This window comes from Gossypium arboreum, chromosome 9 (assembly GCF_025698485.1).
Source record: "Gossypium arboreum isolate Shixiya-1 chromosome 9, ASM2569848v2, whole genome shotgun sequence".
NCBI classification, from domain to species: Eukaryota; Viridiplantae; Streptophyta; class Magnoliopsida; order Malvales; family Malvaceae; genus Gossypium; species Gossypium arboreum.
In genome coordinates this window covers 21,864,754-21,873,724 of record NC_069078.1, presented here as the reverse complement: position 1 = coordinate 21,873,724, position 8,971 = coordinate 21,864,754, and the positions used below count along the sequence as shown (strand labels likewise).

Here is an 8,971-nt window from a genome sequence, read left to right as displayed (position 1 = left end):
GGTTCCCACATCAGCTTTTTGTTTCTCCTTTCTAAGCTCTTGACTTTACAAGCTCGCTCAACAAGTACTACGAACTCTCGTATCTCGAGGATGCCAACAAACATCCTTATATCATCATTCAGCCCATCCTCGAAGCGTTTACATAATAGCTCGGACGAAATGCATTCTCGCTGCATCTGGCTAAGCCTCACAAATTTTCGTCAGAGTCAGAATCGACATCGAACCTTGCTTAAGATCAAGGAATTCCTCCGCTTTTGGTCGATGAATCTCGATCGATATACTTTTTTGAACTCGGTTTGAAAGAATTCCCAAGTCACTTGCTCTCTAGGCACCACGAAGTCGAGTACTCCACCAATAGTAGGCGGACTCGTAGCAAGGAGATGGTACACTTTAAGCACTCATCGGGTGTACAGGATAGCTCATCAAGCACCCGGATAGTGTTATCTAACCAAAATTCAGCTCGCTTCGGCATCATCATCATCCGTAGCCTTAAATTCAGTGGCCCCATGTTTTGAATCCTATCGATCGGGGCTTACTTGACCTTATTTGGTCAGTCAACGGAGGTATTGTAGGTGCGGGGTTGCATTTGTCGGGAATGGAGGTTGTGGAACAGTAGTGTTGGTTCGAATGTATTGATTAAACCATTCGCTCATCACACTATAAAAGGCTTGCCTAGCCTCGTCATTAGGATTGCTGGCCATAGGTTGAGAGTCCATGGCGCTGTCCCTTGCGCGGAGCAGCGCCACACTCTCCACATGATCAGCTATCGCTCGGTTGGGATCGGGATCCATTGCTATAAACAAACACAAAGTCAAATTGTCGAAATCACCACACTATCGATTCATCATTTAATGGCATGTATAGCTAGACCCCAAACACATCACGGTAGTCCTAGAATCGACTAAACCGTGGCTCGATCTGAATAAAATTGTAACACCCGAACCCGAGACCATCGCCGGTTAGCCGGACACGAGGGCTAACAAGCCAAGTTCACTTGTTTTGCCCATCCATTTGACATTTCCAGTCAGGCTGGAAAACTGCGTCACTGTTGCCTTAAAATCATATCTCGAGTTTCAAAACTCGGAAACTGGTTTCGTAAATTTTCCTGAATTTAGACTCATATATCCATCCATGGATTTATTTCTAGAATTTTTGGTCTGGCCAATTGGTACAGTTTATTAGTTAAAGTCACCCATGTTACAGGGATCGACGGCTCTGACCTTCGCGTGGTATAACTTGAATATCTCTCTGTACAGGGATTTAATGCTGGTGCCGTTTGTTTCTAATGAAACTAGACTCAAAATGGAATCTGTAAATATAATGTATGTCTCCTAATTCTTTTGGATAATTTATAGTAAATTTTAAAGTTGCGACAGGGAACCCAGAAACCATTCTGGCCCTGTCTCACAATAGCTTTAATATCTCTTAACATGTAACTCCTATGACCATTTCGTTTCTTCCATATGAAAATAGACTCATCAAGGTTCATTTACATAGCTTATTCACTATTTAATTCCATTCCTACGAATTTTGGTGATTTTTCACATTCACGTCACTGCAGCTGGCAGCATCTGTTTTAAGGTAGGTCTTACCTATTTGGTAGTCTCCATGAACCAACTAGTCTTGCCATACATAGGTTCATATATGATCATTTTAACCATGCCAATGGCTGATCATATGACCAACATTCCCATTTCCAAGCCATAGCCACATCATGACACCAAATATATACATACAAACCACAATTAGTCTAAGTCGATACTTCACTTTTACGAGCCATTTTCGCATGGCCGTACATATATACATCACAACATATTCAACCAACAAGGGTAGTCCTATACATGCCATTTCAAAGTTCAACCAAAATTTATACCAAAATAGAGGCGTGGATAGTGTGGATGACTTCAACTTTATTGATCCCGAATCCGATTGCTATCGGCGAAATCTATAAAACAGAGAGCCAAAGTAACGGGTAAGCATTTTTTTATGCTTAGTAAGTCTCAAGGAATATAATCAGCTCTAATTACAGCAATACATTCACATAGCCAAATGCATCATTTCATTAATACACATTCTTACTTCACACTTCATCATTATATACTTTCACAAAGTATCAATCAATTCAATAACTGAAATTTATTAGTCGATTGAGCGAATGTTGCTCAAACATGTCGACTTTCCAATGCACATATAACGTACCTTATCCTTTGGGCTTTTCGAGTGTACTAATTGAATTCATTACAGCAACCAACACTCACCTCCAGCCCAAGATTCTTGAATATAACCGGATATAATCACGTGCACAAATGCCTTCGGTCTTAGCCCGGATAGAATAACTCGCATACGAATGCCTTGGTCTTAGCCCGGATATAGCCACTAGCACAATTGCCTTGGTCTTAACCGGATATAATTTCCAGCATAATTGTCTTCGGGGCTTAGCCCGGATATCATTCAATTTCTCATGTACACATACATCAATAATCATTGGACATACATATTTCATTTTCATTACTAAGGCTCAAAACGCAAATATAATCACAAGCATATTCGCCTTGGGACTTAGCCGGGTAGAATTCAAATGCTCATACATACATAATCAATAATCAATACACATCCATACTTTATTTCACATAATTCAAGTAGGGTCACTTCTTGAGGACTTACCTCGGATGTTGTCGAACGGCTTTTTCGGCTATTCGATCACCTTTTCCTTCCCCTTGTCCAATTGTGGCCCTCTTAGCTCTTGAGCTAATTCAAACAAATTCAATTTATTAAAACCTCATTGTGCTTGCTTATGGCGAATATGACAAGGAGTTTAAATGGTCATATGGCCACTCTTTAGCTTGAATAAACAATGGTCATGCACATTTTATACTACATCAAGCAATTCAATACAATTTATTTGAGCATCAAGGAAAAGCTAAGGCCTTCAATAGGCTACCCAAGGCGAATATTCATGTACATGTTGAGGTCAATTTTGCACTTAATACCTCACAAAACAGCATGCATTTTACTAGTTAATGCTTTGCACATTGTGGCCCAAAACTTATAATATAGCATCAAGCACTTATATGTGTGCTAGGTCAATTGTGCTTGCAATTTCACAAGCATTCTTCCACATCTTCTTCTTTAAACCAATATATTCATCACTTACTTCATAGCCAAAACATCATGTGCAAACATATATATACAATATGAGCATGGCCAAATTTCAAGGTGTCCATAGCCATCCGAAAATACAAATTTTAACTAACATGCAAGAAGCATGAACCATGCTCATGAATGCATCATGGCGAATATGACAATCATGCTCCATTCAACTTCAATCATGGTTAAACACAAAAGAAAACTCAAAATCTTACTCAAGAGTAGACAATCCATCATTGCATGCATCATCATCAAGCTTCACACTTAGCATGCAATGGCTTTATCACCATAACAACTTTGGCCAAATACCATTTCCATGGCATAACAAGGATTTGAGCCATGGCTAACATGCACATCAAATTAGCAACCAAACCATGCATGAAACTCCCAACACAACCTCATACATACCTTAATCTTGATGCAAACTTAGCCAAATCTCCTTCTAGATCTCTTCTAAACAAAGGAAATGAAGCAAAAATCCTTCTTCCTCTTAGTATTTTCGCCAAAAGGGAGAGAGCAAGCATGAACAATTTTTTGTTTTTTCTTCTTGGTTGCACGGCAATGGGGGGATGCTACTCTCTCACACACATTTTTTTTCTTTTCTCACCCATGCTTAGTTGTTTATTATTTCTAACATCATCCATTAGTAAAACATGTTGGGAACATGTTCCTTGCCCATAACCTTGTCATGGCGGCCACTCCTCCTTAGGAAGGGATTATTTGACATGCAACTCCACCTTTTGTTAACATGTACTAACAAGCCATTTAAAATTAGCCTATCATATTTCACCATGTTTCACTTTGATCCCTATTTAATACTTTCTCATACAAATGGGTAAAATTAGAGAATGAAATTTCCACATATGCATGCACACACATAGTAAGCATAGAATATAACAATTAATTATTTTTATGACTCGGTTTAGTGGTCCCGAAACCACATTCCGGCTAGGGTCTATTTTGGGCTGTCACAATAAGAAGCATCATAAAATTAACAAATGGTTTTTGGGTTGAATGGTACATCCTTACCTCTTACCGTTACTGTGTTCCATCAGACATTGTGTGGCCTCTGTGTCTCCTCATCCCTAAGAGCAGCATAAAACTCTTGAGCTAGAGGAATAACAACATTATCTTTCAAGGTTATGCAAAAATGTTACCATCTATGATATCGGGCTAGCAACTATATTTCCTTGCAAAGAACCATTTCTGGTTCAAATCTCATTTCTTGGATAAAAATTTTTCCTTTAATTTCTAGATAATACTTCTTAACATTTTTCTTTCAAAATTTTAAGGGACTTGAGACTATTTTTGGTTCCTAAATAATCGATATTTTAATCTTTCTAGGAGGCATATTAACTAAAATCTACAAATGAGATATTCAAGCAATATATCCAATAAAACAATAAAAAGTGAGTTTAGAACCCTTCACCTTGTTGCTTTATTCTCGACTAGTTGTTCCAATTAGTAAAGAAGTTTTGTAGCTTGAAGGTTACCATAAAAAGGGTTTTGGGTTTGAGAGAGTTTTGAGGTGTTTAGGATGTTTAAGAAGGGTTAGAATATAAGTTTAGAGTATTTTTAAGTTAAACCAATACTTTGAAGGGTATAAACTAGGTATAAGAGAGGGTTAATACGCCAGGTTGCTCAAATGAATCAGGTCAACACTACAAAAAGCTATAGCAATGTCGCAACACAGGTGTTCCATGTTGCAACACACCTGGCAGTTTACCGTAGTCGCGACGTTGGGGTTCGATGTCTCAACACATTTTGGAATTTTGGATTTCTGGGTATACTTACTTCAGTATCGTGACACACAAAATTCATATCATAACATCGAAATGGTTTTCTCAATTTCATCAATTCTAGCCTTGATGTTGCGACAATGGCTCTCTTTTCACCCAAAATTCCAATTTCTAAAATGTTATAATTTCTATAAAACATATATTTATTAAAATTTTAAAACCTAAATTAAATAGTTAACTAAATTTACAATAATTTACAAAAAAAGTTAAATATTGATTTAAATAGTTCAAGTTTTACTCTAGGATTCATCCGACAGAATCATCAATTCACGTAAAGACGGTTCTCCTGTTCGTTCAATTTTAGTCCATCGCCCATCGTGCCATTCCACCTTCTTCCGCTTATCTTTTTCCTAGAACTTATTTATTCGACCAGCCTGGATTAAAGAAAGTATGCACCTTGATTCGAGATTATTAAGTTTAAAAATAGATATTTTATTGCAATGCTCCCCTAATTTCCTGCTACCTTCCCTACTCTGTGGGTGGCCACATTTAAAAATTTTGGTTTCACCATTAATCCTCATTATTAATTCATTATTTTCCAGATCAATGGTAGACCTTGAAGTGGGTAGGAAAGATCTCCCTAACATGATTGGTATCTCTCGATCTTCTTCAAAGTTTAGAACTACAAAGTTCGCCTAAATGATAAAGTTGTGTACTTTGACTAACACATCTTTCATTAATCGTTTTGGATGTATTGAGGATCTATCAACCAAAGTGTTATTTGGGTATTTTTGAGGTCCCCTAAAAAAAGTTTTTCATATATGGATAAAGGAATTAAATTAATGCTACCTCCTAGGTCACATAAAACTCTATTGAAATGAATCCTCCTTACCTTTATGGAAATTGTAAACCTTCTCGATAATAATAGCACTACAGCAAACACTTATATTAACTTGTTCACCTGCCTTAATTTTTTTACGCCTAGACATAATTTCTTTTAAGAACTTAGCGTACTTAAGAACTTTCTTAATTAATTCAATTAAGGGCAAGTTGACATTTAACGTTTTGAATAAGTTTAGAAAACTCACAAACTCATCTTCATCCCGTTTTTGCTTCTCTTCTAGCCTTGAAGGAATTGGTATTTTTGTAACCACAGAGTCTTTCATTGTTTCTATTTCTAGCTCAATTGCCTGTGCAACTACTTCCTCTGATTCTGTTTAATCATCAGCTCCTAAGGGTTCTTCCTAAAGATCATCAGTAATTTCCTTATTCATCTTCTAGATTGGGTTCTCTGGGCTACTTAGTACCTTACCCGTTCGGAGCACTATTTCGTTCACATGCTCATTCCCTTTTCTACTAGGATTATTCTCGTATTGCTTGGAATACCTGTGCCAAAATTTCTTTTTATATCCCTCATTAGACTCATCTTGTCTTTAAGCTTAGTCAATGTTCTTGTTGTATTAGTGCACTCAAACTACACTTGTTCCATGCCTGTTCTCATTGACTACATCTCCCCATCGATTCTATCAAGACATTGACCACATACAATATGGTCATTTAGGTTGGCTCTTTCCTGGGGTTTCTGTAAATAAGGAGGTTGATAGTTAGAATTTTTAACTTGGTTTGAGCCATTACCTCTTCCTTGGTTTCCTCCCTTATTTCTAATGTAGTTCACATTCTCGATGTGATTGTTAATATAGTGGAAGAGCATTTTGTCTCCCCCATAGACATGTGGTGCATTCTTCACAGCCTCTATTCGATTGATTCTACCTACTGACTGTTGATATTTGTCATCCTCCTAGAGATCCTTCACCATAGATAGTCTTTGGCCATACGTATATCATTCAGTTGGCCACCAGCAGGAATTCATCGCCATACTTTCTATTAATTTTTATGCATCGTCATATGTTTTGTTCATTAGAGCTCTTCGTGCAACTCCATCTAATCCTGAGCTTGAACGCACATCTAACTCATTATAGAAAATTTACAGCCGTAACCACTCAAGTAATCTATGGTATGGGCATTTCTAAATTAGTGTCTTAAAATGCTCCCATTCTTCGTGAAAGCTTTCCCCTTCTAACTGCTTCAACATTGAAATTTCCCTTCTTAGCTAGACCATTTTGCTAATAGGGAAGAACTATTCTAGGAATTTCCCTATGAGTTCATCCCATGTCGTGATTGATCCTACTGCATAGGAATCTAGCCAAGAGAAGGTGTTATCAATTAATGAAAAGGGGAACAACCGAAGATGAATAGTGTCATTAACAACCCTATTGTACTTGAAGGTACCACCAAGCTAGAGGAACCGTTTTAAATGTTGACTTGGATCCCCTGCCATTGTTCCTCGAAACTAAAAATTATTCTAGATCATCTAGATCATAGCTGGCTTAATCTTAAAATTATTGGTTGTGCTAGTTGGCCTCGTTATACTCCCTTGAACCATATCTAGATTCAGTAGTGCATACTTTCTCAGAGTCCTCTTGTTATGTGTCATATTTATATCTGTGGGTGGTTGTGGTGGTGGTGGTGGATCTTTTAGATTGTTATTGTTAGCCCTGTCAAATAGTGGAATCTCACGTTGTGTAACACCTCTAACTAGTATTCGTCGCTGGAATAAGCTTACGGAGAATTACTGTAAAAATGAAGCTTTACAACATATATATTAGACCTCAACATAAACATATCATAAATCATTCGTATACATGTTTTCGTCCCTTAATTGAGCCTTCAAGGCTATACAGGCACTTTAGAAATAATTCGAGACTAAATTGGAATCAATCAGAAAGTTCAAGAAAATTTTAGAAATTTTGAACTGCAGGGGTCACACGGCCGTGTGGCTAGACAATGTGACTCACAGGGATGAGACATACGCCTGTGTCTCAGGCCGTGTAACAATCCAAATAGGGACACACGGTCGTGTCCCAGCCCATGTCTGTGCCCGTGTAACTTCAAAGTTGGGTCACATGGCCAAGCCACATGCCCGTATGCTAGGCCATGTAACAATCAAAATAGGGACACACGACTGTGTCCCAACCCATGTCCGTGCCTGTATAACTTTTGAAGTTGGGTCACACGGCCATGCCACACGCTCGTGTGCCAGGCCATTTAAATACCTAACATGTATGCATTAAACCTACAAAGGACACACGGTCGTGTCGCATGACTTGTAACTACCTGACTTGTGTGCCAACCCTAAGCTTGACACAAGCCTACACATCATCAACAACACATGTTAGTGCATCAACTCATAATTCACTTGAATTAACATAAGGTAAGTCATTAAACATGAACAATATCATTTGAAATTATCATTATCATGAACATAGAAATACTTTCATTTAACATTTGTTTTTCAATCCTTTTTATAGATTCATGACATAAGTCATTTGAACACTTATTGTTCCTTTCCTTTTCTTGCTCGTTGAACCATTTAGAATAACATCAAATATGCGGAAAATCTCACACAAAGTGAGCTAAACATATAGTTGTAACCTTTCTTTTTCCTTTACATCGTCGCTCACTCGAGCTATGAGATGGGTCTACTCACACAAGCTGACGGTCAGAATGTAGGCTACGCGATGCTACTCACACAAGCTGTTGAGTATCCGAAACAAATGCAAGACTTGAGCCACCGGTACGACATTCAAGACCAGCACCCAAAACATGGTAACCCTAATGGCATGTCATTTTTATCCTACGTATTCCTAAGGTTCAAATGGGACTCGATAATCATCGAATCCTCGTTGGACTTCCACATTTGATTTCATGGAAAATAATACATGAATATATAATTCAATATAACATTAAAATGTTAATTAATCATATGAACTTACCTCGATTACAAAGACTTAAAAGTGAGAACAACTAATCCAAAGCTTTAGCATTTCCTCAATCTAGATCCATACAAGGTTTATCTTGATCTAAATAAGCAAATTCAATCCATTTAATACTCATACAATTAAATTCAGTCCAAAATTCATAATTTTGAAAATTTACACTTTTCCCCTAATATTTTAACTTTCTTACAAATTAGCCATTAAGCTTATAAATTGATATTTAAGCAATTTCATCCATAGTTCATGCTA

At 37.5% G+C, this 8,971-nt stretch overlaps 1 non-coding gene across 1 annotated transcript; it reads left to right on the top strand.

Moving 5' to 3' along the window:
- Positions 1 to 6,892: 6,892 nt before the first annotated feature.
- LOC128281117 (small nucleolar RNA R71) lies at positions 6,893 to 6,998 on the top strand. The gene has a single exon (XR_008271332.1). It is a non-coding gene; the product is annotated as a small nucleolar RNA R71 (small nucleolar RNA).
- Positions 6,999 to 8,971: the final 1,973 nt, after the last annotated feature.